This window comes from Lutra lutra, chromosome 12 (assembly GCF_902655055.1).
Source record: "Lutra lutra chromosome 12, mLutLut1.2, whole genome shotgun sequence".
Classification (NCBI taxonomy): Eukaryota; Metazoa; Chordata; class Mammalia; order Carnivora; family Mustelidae; genus Lutra; species Lutra lutra.
In genome coordinates, this window is record NC_062289.1 from 27,910,674 (window position 1) to 27,926,512 (window position 15,839).

The 15,839-nt window shown below is 49.5% G+C and overlaps 1 protein-coding gene across 6 annotated transcripts in view; it reads right to left on the bottom strand.

Annotated features, from left to right (window-relative positions):
* ARK2N (arkadia (RNF111) N-terminal like PKA signaling regulator 2N) overlaps positions 1–5,660 on the bottom strand; it is an 87,724-nt gene extending 82,064 nt beyond the window's left edge. For 5 of the 6 annotated variants that reach the window (XM_047697199.1, XM_047697195.1, XM_047697197.1 and 2 more), the window contains exon 1: positions 4,918–5,051. The gene's annotated coding sequence lies outside the window, so the exon portion shown is untranslated. Of the gene's footprint in view, positions 1–4,917; positions 5,052–5,528 lie in introns of those variants that run through there. The other variant, XM_047697196.1, reaches the window with a different exon arrangement.
* Between the last annotated feature and the right edge of the window lie 10,179 nt (positions 5,661–15,839).

A 15,839-nucleotide genomic window follows, 5' to 3' on the forward strand; every position in this document is an offset into this window, starting at 1 on the left:
TCAGCTCAGGTCATGATCTCAGGGTCCTGGGTCCTGGAACTGAGCTCAGCATAAGGCTCCACACTGAGTATAGAACCTGCTTAAAATTCTCTCTCCTCTTCTCCCTCTGCTCCTCTCCACTCACTCACTCGCTTCTCACTCTAAAATAATAATAATAGGGGCACCTGGGTGGCTCAGTGGGTTAGGCCTCTGCCTTCGGCTTAGGTCACGATCACAGAGTCCTGGGATCGAGTCCTGCATCCGGCTCTCTGCTCAGCGGAGAACCTGCTTCCCCCTCTCTCTGCCTGCCTCTCTGCCTACTTGTGATTTCTCTCTCTGTGTGTCAAAATAAATGAATAAAATCTTTAAATAATAATAATAATAAAATTAAACCAGTAACATTTCTACTCATTGAACATAAGGATGAAGAAAATTTTTCAAAAGAAATGCCTATCATATCCTTCATATTCCACCTGAGCTTTTTTCCCCTAAAAGGAAAAAAAACACTTTAGCAGACTAAGGTACCTTCACAACCTATCCCTTTGTGAACTCAAGGCACTGGCCACATTTAACCAGTCAACACTGATACTCATGACTCTGGGTAAGCAGTTACCTAGGCTGGAATGCCCACCTGGAAACTCATCTTAAACTCAGGTTTAAATGTTTAAGTTCTTTTAGCATTAGGACCTTGTCAGTCCTTTTCACCAGTATATCTCTAGCAACTAGAGCATTACCGACACACAGTAGGCAATCAATACATTAGTGTTGTAAGAATAAAGAGGTTCTACCTGAATGTGTTCTCCTCTGTTTGCTCAAAGTTTTCAGCAGCTCTTCCCCAATCATTAATATGTTTATTTCATTTTTACTACAGCTAAGAAAATTTATTTGGCCCCAGATTCTTTCCTAAAATAATACAGAATACCATAATCAGTATGGTTCAAAAGAAAACACATTAATAGCACATTTTGAGGGGCATCTGGCTGGCTCAATCCATAGCGCATACGACTCTTGATCTCAGGATTGTGCGTCTGAACCCCTCATTAGGTGTAGTATTTACTTAAAAAATAAAAATTTTGTAAAAGTAGCGGGCTGCCTGGGTGGCTCAGTTGGTTAAGCAACTGCCTTCGGTTCAGATCATGATCCCAGAGTCCCAGGATCGAGTCCCACACTGGGCTCCCAGCTCCATGGGGAGTCTGCTTCTCCCTCTGACCTTCTCTCCTCTCATTCTCTCTCTCACTCTCTCTTTCTCTCAAATTAAAAAAAAAAAAAATTTAAGTAGCACATTTTTGGGATGCCTGGGTGGCTCAATCGGTTAAGTGTTTGCCTTTAGCTCAGGTCCTAGGATCCAGCCTGGCATGGGCTTCCTGCCCAGCTGGGAGTCAGCTTCTCCCTCTGCCCCTCCTGCTGCTCGCGGTGTGGGCGCACACACACTCGCGTTCTCTCTCTCCCTCTCTCTGTCAAATAAATAAATTTTTTAAAGGTAGAACATTTTTAATGTTTTACAGGAAGGTCTAAGATGATTCACCAAAATTACACAGGGTTTGAGTCTCTAATATATACCAGTACCAAACTTTAAAAGAAAGATAAAACATGGGCGCCTGGGTGGCTCAGTGGGTTAAGCCGCTGCCTTCGGCTCAGGTCATGATCTCAGGGTCCTGGGATCGAGTCCCACATCGGGCTCTCTGCTCAGCAGGAAGCCTGCTTCCCTCTCTCTCTCTCTCTCTCTCTCTCTGCCTGCCTCTCCGTCTACTTGTGATCTCTCTCTGTCAAATAAATAAATAAAATCTTTAAAAAAATAAAAAAATAAAAGAAAGATAAAACAAAAACAAAACCATTCTAACTGCATATACATCGAGTTTACTCATGTAGATGTCAGAACAAAACTCTTAAGATTGAAGATCCCAGCAAAACAACTCCTTGAATAATGAGTTTACAAGTTACACAAGCCTGGAGAAGTTACTAGTCCTATAGTAACGAGACTTAAGGTGCCAATCAATGTCACTTACAAAATAAAATCTTTGAAGGACATATACTAAGCACTCAGTTCCAAAAGAACTGCATTAAATTAAAATTTAAGCTGAATTTATTTTTAATATGCAGATCTCGGATTAATCACAAAGAGTACAAGACAAAGAGTATTAGGACACTTTCATAAATGCACTTAAGAGTAAATATAAACTAAATTAGTGAGTAATATAACAACTACACTGTGAACTTAATATGAAGCTAGCACTGAGGAAAGTCTCCAGCTCCACTCCTTTTTCACAAAACAATGTCAGAAAAATTTTTTTCGTTAAGAAATCATTTAGCTGGGGGCGCCTGGGTGGGCTCAATGGGTTAAAGCCTCTGCCTTGGGCTCAGGTCATGATCCCAGCATCCTGGGATCAAGCCCCGCATCAGGCTCTCTGCTCGGCGGGGAGCCTGCTTCCCCCTCTCTCTCTGCCTGCCTCTCTGCCTACTTGTGATCTCTCTCTCTCTCTCTCAAATAAATAAACAAAATCTTTAAAGAAATTAAAAAAAAAAACAAAAAGAAAGAAATCACTTAGCTGACGCTTTAGGTATAATTACCTTGAAGTTTCTCTCAGCCTTTCATATTGCACACACCTATACTGAAGCTTTTTTTTAAAGATTTAATTTATTCATTTGACAGGGAAAGACACGAGAGAGGGAACACAACCAGGGGGAGTGGGAGAAGGAGAAGCAAGCTTCCCGCGGAAGAGGGAGCCCAATATGGGGCTCGATCCATCAGGACCTGAGCCAAAGGCAGACGTTTAACAACTGAGCCACCCAGGCACCCCACTTATTTTGAAGTTTGTATCTACAAAATGTTATTATGAAAAATAAACATGGTTTGAAGTTTTAAGAGTACAGTGATACTGAAAGGCACTCTGATTTAAAAATGGCTAAAAATGGGGTGCCTGGGTGGCTCGGTGAGTTAAAGCCTCTGCCTTCAGCTCAGGTCATGATTCCAGGGTTCTGGGATCAAGCCCCGCATTGGGCTCTCTGCTCAGCAGGGAGCCTGCTTCCTCCTCTCTCTCTGCCTGCCTCTCTGCCTACTTGTGATCTCTGTCAAATAAATAAATAAAATCTTTTTTTAAAAATGGCTAAAAATATTTTTATTTCTCAATGGAACTGCATGAAATTTCAATAAGATTCTCTTTTTTTTTTACGATTTTATTTATTTCCTTGATAGAGAGAAATCACAAGTAGGCAGAGAGGCAAGCAGAGAGAGAGAGAGAGGAGGAAGCAGGCTCCCTGCAGAGCAGAGAGCCCGACGCGGGGCTCAATCCCAGGACCCTGAGATCATGACCTGAGCTGAAGGCAGAGGCTTAACCCACTGAGCCACCCAGGCGCCCCTCAATAAGATTCTTTTTAAAGCAGCTTAGGTCATTGCAGTAAATTCCATCTTAGTTTCCTAAATTAAAACTTAACTCAATTTTATATTTACTGAGCACCTACTGTGCATAAAGCACTAAATGAAGCATCGTATTGGCCCGATTAGACAGCCAAAATATTACACTTCCCACTAACAAACGGTTAGCGTTGTGACTCCTCAGGACATCAGGTAATAACTATCAATTGTAAGCCTCTAAAAATGCTTGTTAAACCAAAAGGCAATGCTCTTACTGGAGAAATCCAGATTGCCTGCATCAGCAAAACTACATTAGAAAGTTAATAGCCTCCATCCTTAAAATATCCCAGGAGAAGAAAGGAAGTGATTCAAACTGTTAGCATGTGCCCAACGACACTACACAATAATAGCCTAAGCAAAACTGCCAGATGTATTTGTAATTAAGAGGTCCAACCTTGACAAAGCATCATTAGTGGGATTTTCATCCTACTGGGTGGATGGATTCAGAAAGCAAAAGCTCAGTCAAGAAATGAAAAGCACATCTAAGCATAAACTGCTCAGGCGGTTCAATCTGGAAGAACAAGTAGAGAGAGAGGTTCATTCGTTCAACCTGCGAGCCTCTATTCTGCGACAGTGGAGAGGAGGTTCATTCGTTCAACCTGCGAGCCTCTATTCTGCGACAGTGGAGAGGAGGACTTACAAGAGAGAATGAATGACCTGCGGTTTCTCGTGGGAGCTGCGGCCCCAACAATAAGCTGAGGTCGGTGCTGTAAGAAATAAGTTACAAAGCATGGAGTGCTACTGGGGAGAAGTGAAAACTCCCCGGGAAGAGTCAAAGAAGACAATGATCTTTAACTTGAGACCCGTCAGTTTACATCTGCGCCTATTTTCTACATGGAGTTGACAAACTCTCCAGAAGAGGTCAATTTTGGAGGCTGACACATCCCTCCCATCGACTGGCGGCGTCTGCCGACCGAAGGTGGTGGAAGCACCGAGAGGCAGGCGGCGCCAGCCAAAGGAAGCCTTTTCTCCCTCCTCCTAGGCCCCGGCAACCGCGGCACTGGGGCGGCCGCCCGGGCTCCCGGGAGCAGTAGCAGGTGTCGGCGCCAGATCCCGGCTCGCGGAGCTGGCAGAGTTGGCAGGGCTGCTGCCGCCGCTTCTCCCGCGGGCTGGAGTGCCGGAAAGTTGCATGAAGACAACTCCAGGGCCGAAAAGCCGCTCTCCCGCGCGGCCCGCGGGCAGCGGCACCACCAGCCTCCTCTCAGCCCCCAGAGAGAGGGACCCGCGGCCCGGGTTAGGGGAGAGGGAGCTCAGCCCGCCAGTTCGCCCGGGCCGGGAGGACCTGAGGGTCACCGGCGGGCGGACGAACAAGGCGTCCAGCGATTCCGCTCTTGTCGGGGCCCCCACCCGGGCCGTGCCTCCCGCCAAGTCCGGGCGCGAACACTCTGCGCCCGCCGGCCGGGCCCGTCACGACCCCGCAGCCCCGGCGCCGCAGAGCTACACCCGCGGCCCGTACCCCTCCGACCCAACCCGACCCCTCCCGAGGACGCAGCCGGGCCCCAGCCCTGCGCACCTTCCCGGCTAACCTGAGCTCCGCGGCAGCTCTGCACCTCCTCGCCCGCTCCGCGCGCCCCGTCGGGGCACGGACCGACCCCCCGGCCGGGACTCCCCCGGCCGCGGTGACTCGGGACGCGACGGCCACCGCCGCCTTCTCCTCTTCAGCAAAAGCCCCAGCGGCGAGCAGAGGGTCGCGGTCAAAGCCCCGCCGAAGCTAAAGCGAATTTCGCCACCTCCACAGCCTTCACCACCAAGTCCCCTCACTCGTCCGCGCCGCCCGGAGAAAATGTCACCAGAGGCCGTTCCGCTCGGCGCCTCACTTCCGCCCGGAACCACAGAGCCCGCACGGGTCGGCTAGAGCGGCCGCTGCGGCGGCAGCCTCCAGGGACTGGAGCGGGAAGCCAAGGGAAAGCCAGAGAGCGCCATCTAGCGTAAAGGAATCCGCGCTCCTCCCGCTGCAGAGCGCCTGGCGCGCGGGCACCAGCTTCCCGGGCTTCTTTCCCGCGCTCATCCATCTAATCAGGGAGTTCCCTTCCAGAAACACCCTTCCCAGAGGACTGGAAATCAGTCAGTGCAAGCCAAGGACAATGCCCTAAGAGAAGGACAATACTTCCTTTTCCGCGCGCTTCTCAGTACTCACCCCTTCTGAACGCTTCCCGAATGAAGCTCGTAGTGTCCGAATCCTTGAGTGACTCCAGCAAGGAGTCCGCTCTCTTCTCTCCCCACTTTTTAGCGGATGTCGACAGCTCGGCTCGAGGAGACTCCGCTGTGCTTGTCTTGCGGCGGCATCAGCATCCCGTTCAAGTTTCTGGTCGGTTACCTTGCAGGCCTGGCCGATAGACCGCCACCTGCTGGTGAGACAGGGTCCGCCGGGAGAGCCCGCTCCGCCCCTCCGCGCGTTGCAGACGCCCCAAATTCCACCTCTGCAGAGTCACTCCTCTCTTTTGCACTTCACCCTGAGAAGCGGGACGCGCCCGGGTGCTCTGAGTTCGCGAGGCCCTTCCTTCAGGTCTGTGATGGAAAGGAACGTGCTGTACGCAGGACCTGGAGGAAAGGTGAAGTGGGCGCCGGCCACCTGGCCCGTACAGGGCTCAGAGGGCACGGAGAACAAAAATGCAACTTGAGGTCTAGCTGGTGCTCCCAAAGTCAGGGTTTTGAGAAGTAAATGAATAAATAAATAAGAGCCTGAGGAGAAAATGTAAGAGGTCTTTACTTTTTCAGGAGCCGTGCTGGCACCTGTGGTAACACTACCCAAGAGGAGGTTATGGAAGTCACAGCACTGGCCCCATGTCCACCTTCACGTCAGTCTCCCCTTCATACCAGGTGCTTCAGCTGCCCCAGTTCACTCATTTATGCTGACTGCCCACAAGCATGGGAGTTTTCCATCCACGATTAAACAAATACATTGATAAAATAATTTTATATTACTAGCCAACTTTTTTTGAATGTCCACTGTGTGCCAGGCACTGTAGCATGGGTTTATTTTTTTTTTAAGATTTTATTTATTTATTTGACAGAGAGAGATCACAAGTAGACAGAGAGGCAGGCAGAGAGAGAGAGAGAGGGAAGCAGGCTCCCTGCTGAGCAGAGAGCCCGATGCGGGACTCCATCCCAGGACCCTGAGATCATGACCCAAGCCTAAGGCAGCGGCCCAACCCACTGAGCCACCCAGGCGCCCTGTAGCATGGATTTAAATGGATTTATTCATTTAATTGCCACAACAACCCTATAAGCTTAGTACCATTACCAGCCCCAGGTGACAAAAATGGAAACTGAGGCCGGGAATGGTTAAAGTGACCCACCCAAGGTCACACATCAGGAGTGGCAGGATAGGACTCCAGCACAAACAGTCCAGCTCTAAGCCTTGCTCTCCCAACCTCTACCACCACCCATCTCTTTGAAACTCACTGAAATTACACCACATGCCCGATACACATTTTGTCTATGTATATTTCACTCACTTGTTCATCCCTTTGTTCACTTTTTTCCGTGCTACCGTAGTCCTCAAGGAATTTGAGAAGTTGAGTAGTGATAAGAGCCCAGGTTCTTTCAGTACAAAAAGAGAAAATTTCACTGTGAAGATCACACCTGTCAGTCTTGAAGTGAAAGAGTAAATGTGGATTAATACCTTGGTTTTAAAACTACTCCTTGACAATATTATCTCATCAGTGCTGTAGAGATATGGAATGGTCTCCCAGAATCTCAAGTGCAGGGCGTGCTCAGCTCTCTAAGCTCCTGAAATCCCATCTCTGTGCAGCAAGCCTGGCCCAGCCTCCCTTCCCCCTCCATCTACATCACTAGCAACCCCCTCCGCCCCATTGTCACCACCAGAAATTGAACTTGATCCTTATGTTCGGAGACACCGTCCCACAAACATTTCCATCCCTTAGCCTATCTGCAGTGTTATGACTGAATCAGAGCTGTAGTTCTCCTCCCAACGTCCATCCTAAGTCTTGGAGGCCAAGGCCAGGCCTGTCTGAATCACTCTTCTGGGATCATTGCTTATACCTGATGCACCACCAGCACTGAGGCTGGGCCTGAAGCAGGTGCCTGTTAGAAATGGTGACCTGAACAGTAGCATCAGAGTGTGGCTGGCCTGTGACTTGCTTTGACTATAGCCCCTTCCCTCTTGACCAAGCTGGTTACTTCTGCCATTTCTTCCTGTAAGGTGGACATTACTATTAGGGCCATTCTTTAGATGAGGAAAATGGGAGATTGGAGAGACAGAACCCTTATCTGTGGCTCTGGGCTCCACTCTTTCTTCTAGATTGCTAAGAACCAGGCTACCCCTCCCTCAGGGTAACCACCCAGCCCTCTACCCTCCAACCCCAGCATGACCAGCATTCACTACAATCTCCCAGTATACACTGTAAGGGGAACTGTTGAAAGTCTGCCCTGCGCTGTCCACATAACCTCAGACAAGTCACTGCCTCCAGAATTAACACTACCTGCTTGGCCTCAGAGCATTATTCCACGGAATTAACTTATGCCCTCCACGCGGAAGGCCATCCAGAACATTCTAAGGATTCCAGGTAGCAGAGGGTCACATGGTTATCAGCCCTAGGGGCTCTGGAATATGACAGAGCTGAATTTGGATACAGTTCTGCTTCCCTCTAGCAGTGACCCCCTGGGCAGTTCAGTAACCCTGCCAAGCACAAGGGTCCTCACCAGTTTACTGCATCACACTCCTGACACCACCTTGCAGCCTTTTGTAAGGGCTAAGAGTGAGGTGACTTTTGTATGTAAAGCTGTCAGCAGGATTCTTGACTCAGAGAGAACACTCCACAAACAGGGCCCTTGTTCTGCTGGTAACAGTCTGGACAGGCACCTCCCAGAGGCACCCAGACTCACTGGTTAAGTACAGTGATGCTGCCAACTCAGCTCCCAAGTTCACGTGGAACCAGAACGGACCAGGGCAGAAGAGGCCACGAGAGTGGAGCCATTTGTGGCCAAGGGTCGCTGGGAGGGGATGCCTCCTCTCAGCTCCCCCATTCCCTAGGGTGGCTGAGTGAGGCTTCTCTGTCTTGGGCTCCCCAACCCTCTTTCCAACCAGCGATACCCCCTTCTATATGGAAAGTCTATAGCTTGTATTAAAACGTGGAAATAAGGGCACCTGGGTGGCTCAGTGCGTTAAGCCTCTGCCTTCAGCTCAGGTCATGATCTCAGGGTCCTGGGATCAAGCCCCGCATCAGGCTTTCTGCTCAGCAGGGAGCCTGCTTCCTACCCACCCCCTCCCTGCCTCTTTGCCTACTTGTGATCTCTCTCCCTCTGTCAAATAAATAAATAAAATCCTTAGGAAAAAAAAAAGTGGAAATAAATGCAACAGGCAGTTTAAAATTTCTCAAAATTAGTGTGTGTTGTCCTCTCATTTTTCAATGTAAGGAGCTCTGTATGACTCAGGACCTGACCTTGTGTGACCTCCAGGGTTCAAGGAGCAAGAGGTTCCTCAGACACGCCATCAGACCAGCACACCACTGCCCACCTCAGGAAGTTTGTTCCCTTCATAACATCTGCCCTCCTGTGTACCTGTTGTATGCATTCTTCCTCCTCACCCACCTGACTCACCAGGGAGAGCCTCAGGGCCCTCTTCTGTGGCAGATGCAAGTCCATGGGTGTGAATGGAGGAAGTCCACCGAGCATCTAGCCAGGGAGACATGGAGGCCTGAAGGGATGTCAAGACAAGGAAGTGGTGCCAGATGCCAAGTGCATGAGAGGCTAGGAGGAGGTAGGCCTGCAGTTGAGGGTGGTGAGGGATGCCTGAGGGAAGGCCTGACCACTGCTACAAAGGAAGAAGAGAGCCAGTACCTTGAGGGCAAAGGTCAGGCCTCCTTCTTCTGAGCTCCCTTGGTGTCCAGCACAGAGAATGGCAGAAAGAGCAAGCCAATAATTGTGACTGAGAGAAAATATGCAGAGAAGCTGATCTTGGTGGGGAAAGGGGTAAGAGGTGGAAAAGCCCCTGGGATGTTGGGAGGACAACGACCCTAGCGCCACGCTGCCAGTGACTGGACAGCAGAGGTGTGAGGAGAGGGACGGTCAGAGGGGAGGTGGGGGGCTGCAGGTGAGTCTGGGCTGAGTTCCTTCAGCGCTAACAGGGAAGCAGGTGTCTCCCCCTCTGCTGAGTGTTATTATCAAGACCTCAGACAGCAGATCCTCCCTGCCCAAGAACAACCTGGCAAGGAATCGACCCCACACTGACCCCGGGGCAGCGAGAGCCAGAAAGACTCAGTCTGGTTCCTGTTGAAGTAGAAGGAAGGAAAACATTAAGAAAGAAGGTAAGGGCCCACAGCCCTAGGGACCTTCCTTGTTGGGAGCGGGTAGGACAGTTCCGAAGACATACTGGGATTGGAAAGAAAAGACTCTTGGGGGGGAAAGGGGTAAGAGGCGGAAAAGCCCCTGGGATGTTGGGAGGACAACGACCCTCGGGATGGAAACAGGAGACAATGTCGAAGCTCACAGGGAGGCCATGGAAACACCAGCCTTATGGACAAGGTCCTGAGTCCCTCACCCTCCTCTTTCCAGCTCTGAAAACTATGCTATATAAGCAAGAACAACATCAGGGGACCTGTGGCATGATTAAAACTGTGTGGTCTTTGTCCTCAGTTCCTGGCACAGAGCTCCTAAAAGCCTTGGAATTTCCTAAGTGATAAGAGTGCCTTTTGTCATTCTTAGGAAAGTCCTTTCAACCCCACCTGAGTTTATGCTAATGAGGGTTCTCCGGGTGGGCCCGCAGGCAGCTTCATGATGCGGGCCAACCTCCCCTCCTGAGGAGAGTGTTGGAAAGTTCGGCCTACCCCCACTCTGAGCTGGGGAGAAAGGCGGGAGATTGAGTTCAGTCACCCATGGTCACTGATTTAATTAATCGTGCCTACTTCATGAAACCCCATAAAAACCCCTGAATAGTAGGGTTCACAGAGAGCGCATGCAGGCGAGCACACTGAGATGTTGGGAAGGTGGGGCTCTCAGGGAGGGCATGGAAGCTGTGGTCAATCCCCATCCCCCCTTCCACCATGTTTCTTTTCCATTGGCAATTCCTGAGTTGTAGCCTTTGAAGCAAGCCAGTAATCACAGGTAAAGCACTCTCCTGAGTTCTGTGAGGTGTTCTAGTGAACTACTGGGAGAGTCACAGGAACCCCAAATCCTGGGTCTGCCAGGCTTAAGTGTGGGTAGCCTGGGAACTCCTGTTGCTCCTGGCATCTGAGGTGGGGGCGCTTGTGGGTCTTTACAAACTCAGGGAAGTTCGTGTCAGAATTGAGGTGAATTGTTAAGACCCCCAAAAATCTTTGACTGAAAATTAACATACTTGGTTTTAAATACATGTTATGTTAAGCAAGACCAGTCCTAACAAATCTCTTCTCAGACTCCTCACCTCCCTTCCCTGCAGAGTCTCCATGTTTTCGCTGGCGGTCAGTGCTGCCAGCACCCAGCACCCGTGGAAGTAGAGTGCTTTGATGTTTGCCTCTCCCAGTGGTACTGAAACATAAAGAAATGCCTCTGAGGAGGAATTCACCTTTTCTGGGGATATTTCAGGTACCAAATCCTGTGTAGAGATGGTCCCAATGTTCTTCATTTGCACTAAGTAGGTGCCTCTTCTATGTGTATCTCAGGAGAGCTCACCCAAGTCTGTACAAATGCCCTTCAGTTTTACTTAAAAGTCATCCATTGAAAGCCCACCCACTGAAAGCAAGGCACACTGTGTTGGGACCTTGACACGTGGTATCTTGTTCATCCTCCCCAGTCAGCAAGGACAGGTAGGTTTTACAGAAGAGGAAACTGAGGCCCAGAGAAGACAGCGTGCCTGACCAAGGTCACAGGAGCTGAAAGGGCAGAGCCAGGATTCCTGGAAAAGAACACCTCTCACCTCCTTCCAGAGCACGGCTGTCCGTCCAGTAACAGGGCTCCATCTAGAAACAAATTACAGTAGTTCACAGATGGGACACAACATGCCCAAAGCAGAGGAAGGACATGTGGGAGGAAGAAATGAATTCACAAGAGCAAGAAGGACTTTGTACCAAGAGGAAACTTTCAGCCAGGGCCTTGGAGAAAGCAGGGTTTCTAAGGACAGAGATGGAGAGAAAGGTATGCCAGGCAAAGTCTGGCTTGAGGAAAGTCTAGGCTCCCAACATACAGGGCACACCAGACAATGTGGAACAGGTGTATTTCTGGCACAAGTGATGTATGGAGTGTTGTGGTTTGTGCCCTCCTACCCCACCCCTCCAGTTTTGTTTTAAACTTTTTGCTGATGAATGTCAACAACACAAGTGTGTTCAGAGCTTACCAAGGACCTTTCATAAGTATGATTTCATTAGCTCTTCTCAACAGCTGGGAAAGATAGTAAGAGCAGGCATTGGTACCATTTTGCAGAGAGGGGCGCCTGAGTGGCTCAGTTGGTTAAGCACCTGCCTTTGGCTCAGGTCATGATCCTGGGGTCCTGGGATCCAGCAAGGAGCCTGCTTCTCCCTCTGCCCCTCCCCCTGTTCATGCTCACGTGCTCTCTCTCTTTCTTTCTCAAATAAATAAATAAAATCTTTTTTAAAAAAATAGCATTTTACAGAGATTATATGACTGACACAAGGAGGTACTGAATAAATGCTTACTGGATAAACAAATGAATGAATGAATGGATTTGCCCAAGCTCACCAGCACTGAACAGGAAAGTCAGAGCCAAACCCAGCTCTGCTGCACTTAAATCCCAGACTCTTCACTACCGTACATATCTGGGGGACTTAGCAATGCCATTGCGGGTGCGTGCGTGTGTGTGCTGGGGGGTGGGAATTAGACTCATTATTGTGTTTTATAATGTGCTGATCATTTGAAAAAGCCTCCAGCCCGAGAACAATACAAGCTTTCATTAAAGTCCTTCAATAGACTGACAGCAGCAACAATAACCTAAAATGAAATGAAGCAGAGTATCTCATGTGACCCCTCTCTTGAGGAATCCGTGCAAAGGCACCAGGCTTTGGGAAACAGGATGCCCCCCCACCCTGGGAAAAAGACAAAGCAGAGATTTCCAGAACCTGTGTGGGGGCAGTAGACTGGGAGGGCCCTCCCCAGCCAGGCCAGCAAGCACTAGGCGACTTCCAAAGGCCTCCCTCCTCTAGAGTTACTGTCATTTACTGAAAACCATGAGTAACCAGCAGGTCTGGGAGGGAGGCCTTAGAGATCACCCTTTTAGTTTGCAGAAAAATCTGTTTTTGTTCGGCTAATTTTGTTTGTTCAGAGAAATGTGTCCCTTAAAGCACTCAGTAGAGCTGCTCTGGCATTTTCATCCTGCTTGTGGTTTTTGCTGTAAGTCCTTCAAGTTACCAGAAGGGCAAAAGAGCAGTGGGTGGGGAAGCCTCACGGAGTGATGTGTGTGTGCAAAGCTGGCTCTGTTCAGACACGCGTGTACTGTGGGTCAGTCTGGGGGATGTATGAGGTGTCTAGGCAGGCCCTGCCTGCAGAGAACTAAGGTCTTGTTCGTGGGATGTACACGTTGACCTTACCTAAGGCAAGCCATAAAATCAGTATCTCTTTGGTGTGTCTGTGCTCACTACAGCTAGGACCCTCCTTGACCCAGTCAGTGTTGTTGCCATCACCACTCAAGGCCCCAGGACTTTAGCCTTCTTTGCCTGTCTTCCCCACCTTTGACAACCAAAACATCCTGCCCTAGGACTCGATCTCAAAGGCTTCTCATCTCCACGTCTTAATAACAATTAATTAAGGAACCCAATTCTTACTAGAGTGATAGCTGACTAATGCATGACCTCTCCCAGGTGATGGCATTTTGTCCAACTAACATAAGTGCTTCTCTAGAAGCCATCAAGGAATGACATAAAAGATAGGAATTTCAGACAACAAGACAAGTCAGCTGGGAGGAGGGAGATATTTTTGGTTAGCCAGTTTTTTCAGAATTCTCAAATCATAGCAATCTGACAGCCTAGGAGGACCAGTCTGACACTCATTCATCTATACATTCTTACTAGGCCCCAACCCCAGCTGTTTTGTAGTTCTAGGGTACTGGGAACCAAGAAGCTCTAGAATTTACAAGTAAAGAAGACAAGAATAACTCAAAGGAAAAGAATATTAAGAAGACAGTTGAGAGGGGCGCCTGGGTGGCTCAGCTGGTTAAGCGTCTGCCTTCAGCTCAGGTCATGATCCCGGGGTCCTGGGATGGAGCCCTGCATCGGGCTCTCTGCTTAGGGAGCCTGCTTCTCCCTCTCCCTCTGCTGCTCCCCCTGCTTGTACTCTCGTGCTCTCACTCTGTCAAATAAATTAATAAATAAAATCTTTAAGAAAAAAAAAGACAGGCGAGAGATCAATCTGGGCTATTGATTATTAGTAGAATGATAATACATCAGAGAAGGAAAGGTCAGTGCTGTGTAGAAAGAGTCCTACTGTATGGTGGGAAGAGCCTGGGTCTACAGTGTAGGTAGAATACAGATATGAAATGTCCCAGGCCTTTCTAAACTTCAGAAGTTTCAAGAGCCTCTCCCAGATCTGCTCAACACTGAAGGTTTGGAGTAGGGGTGACCACCATGCCCCAAATTGGATTTCCCATTGCCACAAGGACTGCAGGAGGCTTGCTCCATTCTGGCAAGTCACGATCCTTTTGTATAATCATATGCCATCAATCTGCCTCTTGGGAGAGGTATGTTTTCAGCCAGAACACCTGAGTCGATGTTGTTGAACCGGAAGAGCCAGAAACACTAAGGAGACAGTTTGTCTTCCTGGAAGGCCCAAAAGAGGTTGCTCCTGGCTGCCAGGGGTGGGGATGTCCAGTCATTGCCAAGGCTCCCCTGTACCTGCTGAAGTCCCATAGCAGATAAGGAGATGACAATGAGGGCTCACTCCAGCCAGTTCCAGAGCTCTGCAGAGGGTCCACAGCTGCTCCCATGATGCCTCTGTTGGGCATGTAGCTCTCCCCCAAACAGGGACTGTCTGTGTTCATCTTGTCCTCCCGTCCCCATCACCAGCCCTCTTTCCCTTCCTCTCTCTCCATTCTTTGGCTGCATCTTCTGCTTTCACCCTCTGCTCTTGCATTGTGCCCCCCAATCCCTGGGTGCTAATGTCTCCTACCCTGGGCCTTCCCTCCTGGGGCAGATAGTCCACACTAGAGGAATCTGGAAGAAGGAATCAGTAGCCCAGAGGGGGACACTCAGCCAGCAGAGGCCAGAGCTGATGGATAAATGTCGCATCTTCCTTCCCTCAGGTGGACAATTCTGTGGTCCCTTCTGCAGTGCCCCTCCGAGACAGCCAGCCGGACCATGGAGACACTCCATCTCCAGCGAGACCGGTGTGGGAGCATTCACCAGAATGGCTCTCCCTTCTTCCTCATGCCAATATTCCTAGTCCCTTCTTTCTGTTCCCAAGCAGCTTCCCCAATCAATCACCTCTATGTCAGCTCTTGTCTCAGACTCTGTTTTGGGGGGCATCCCAAAGCCAAACCCAAGCTCTCCTTCCTCTCTTCTGTCCCCCCAACTCAGTTCCCACTCGGCCTCCGCTCTTCTCTTTGCTGGTCTGCTCTCCTCCTCTCAACATCCATTCTCCTCCCCGGTCCACCTCAGAGACAGATGCTATGTCCTTGGACCGAGTGTGGGTGAGGAAGTCAGACGTTCTTTCCCACACCCTCCCATGGAAGCTTTGGCTCTGCACCAAGGTAGGGGGCGGGCAGCAGGGACGAGAGAGGGGCTAAAGATGGGAGAGAGATGTTTGTGGTTTCTAAGAGGTCCTAACTGCAATAGAGGTGACTAGCTGGGCCCAAGAGAGACAGTTCTATCGATCTCATGGCATTCTTGGGCACCTTGCTCCCAGTGGCCCAGTGCTGGCTAGAGGGATCCTTCCTGTCCCATACAGCCTCACCCCCAGCCCCTACCCACTTGGAGTCATTTCCCAGTGGAGTTTCTTCTTGGCCTCCCTAGGTGCCTCTTCCTCCCAAGCATGGGACTTGACCTTGAGCAGCACTTCTTCTCTCCAACCTCACTGAAGGAAGGATACAATTTTCCTTACTGGGACCTTTAGTCTCCGGAAGGGAACATCCAATGGCTGAAGGATTCGCCTTCTGGGGCTTCCCCAGGCTGCTGAGAGGATGAATCACCATACAATCTTGAGAATGATAAAACTCTCCCCAAATTACCACACTCCAAACAATAGTTGAGGGAACGAGGGGCTAAATTCTGGACCAGTTCAGGCCTTGGCAAATTTCTTGGTCAGAAGAGGGGGAAAGGGAGAAGCATTTCAGGACTTAGAGGATCCAGAATTCATTTCTGGTGGATGATAATCTAGTCCTCCCAACTCAAATATGCAAGAAACATCACTTTCTTTATGTCTTAGAGATCAATTTAATTTCTACTCCAAGGTCCCTACATGGCAGGAAAGACCATGTCAGTCATAGCTGAATTTTTTTTCCTTAAGCTTTTATTTCTTTATTTGAGAGAGGGAGAGCACAGTTGGAGAATGAGTGGGAGAAACAGAC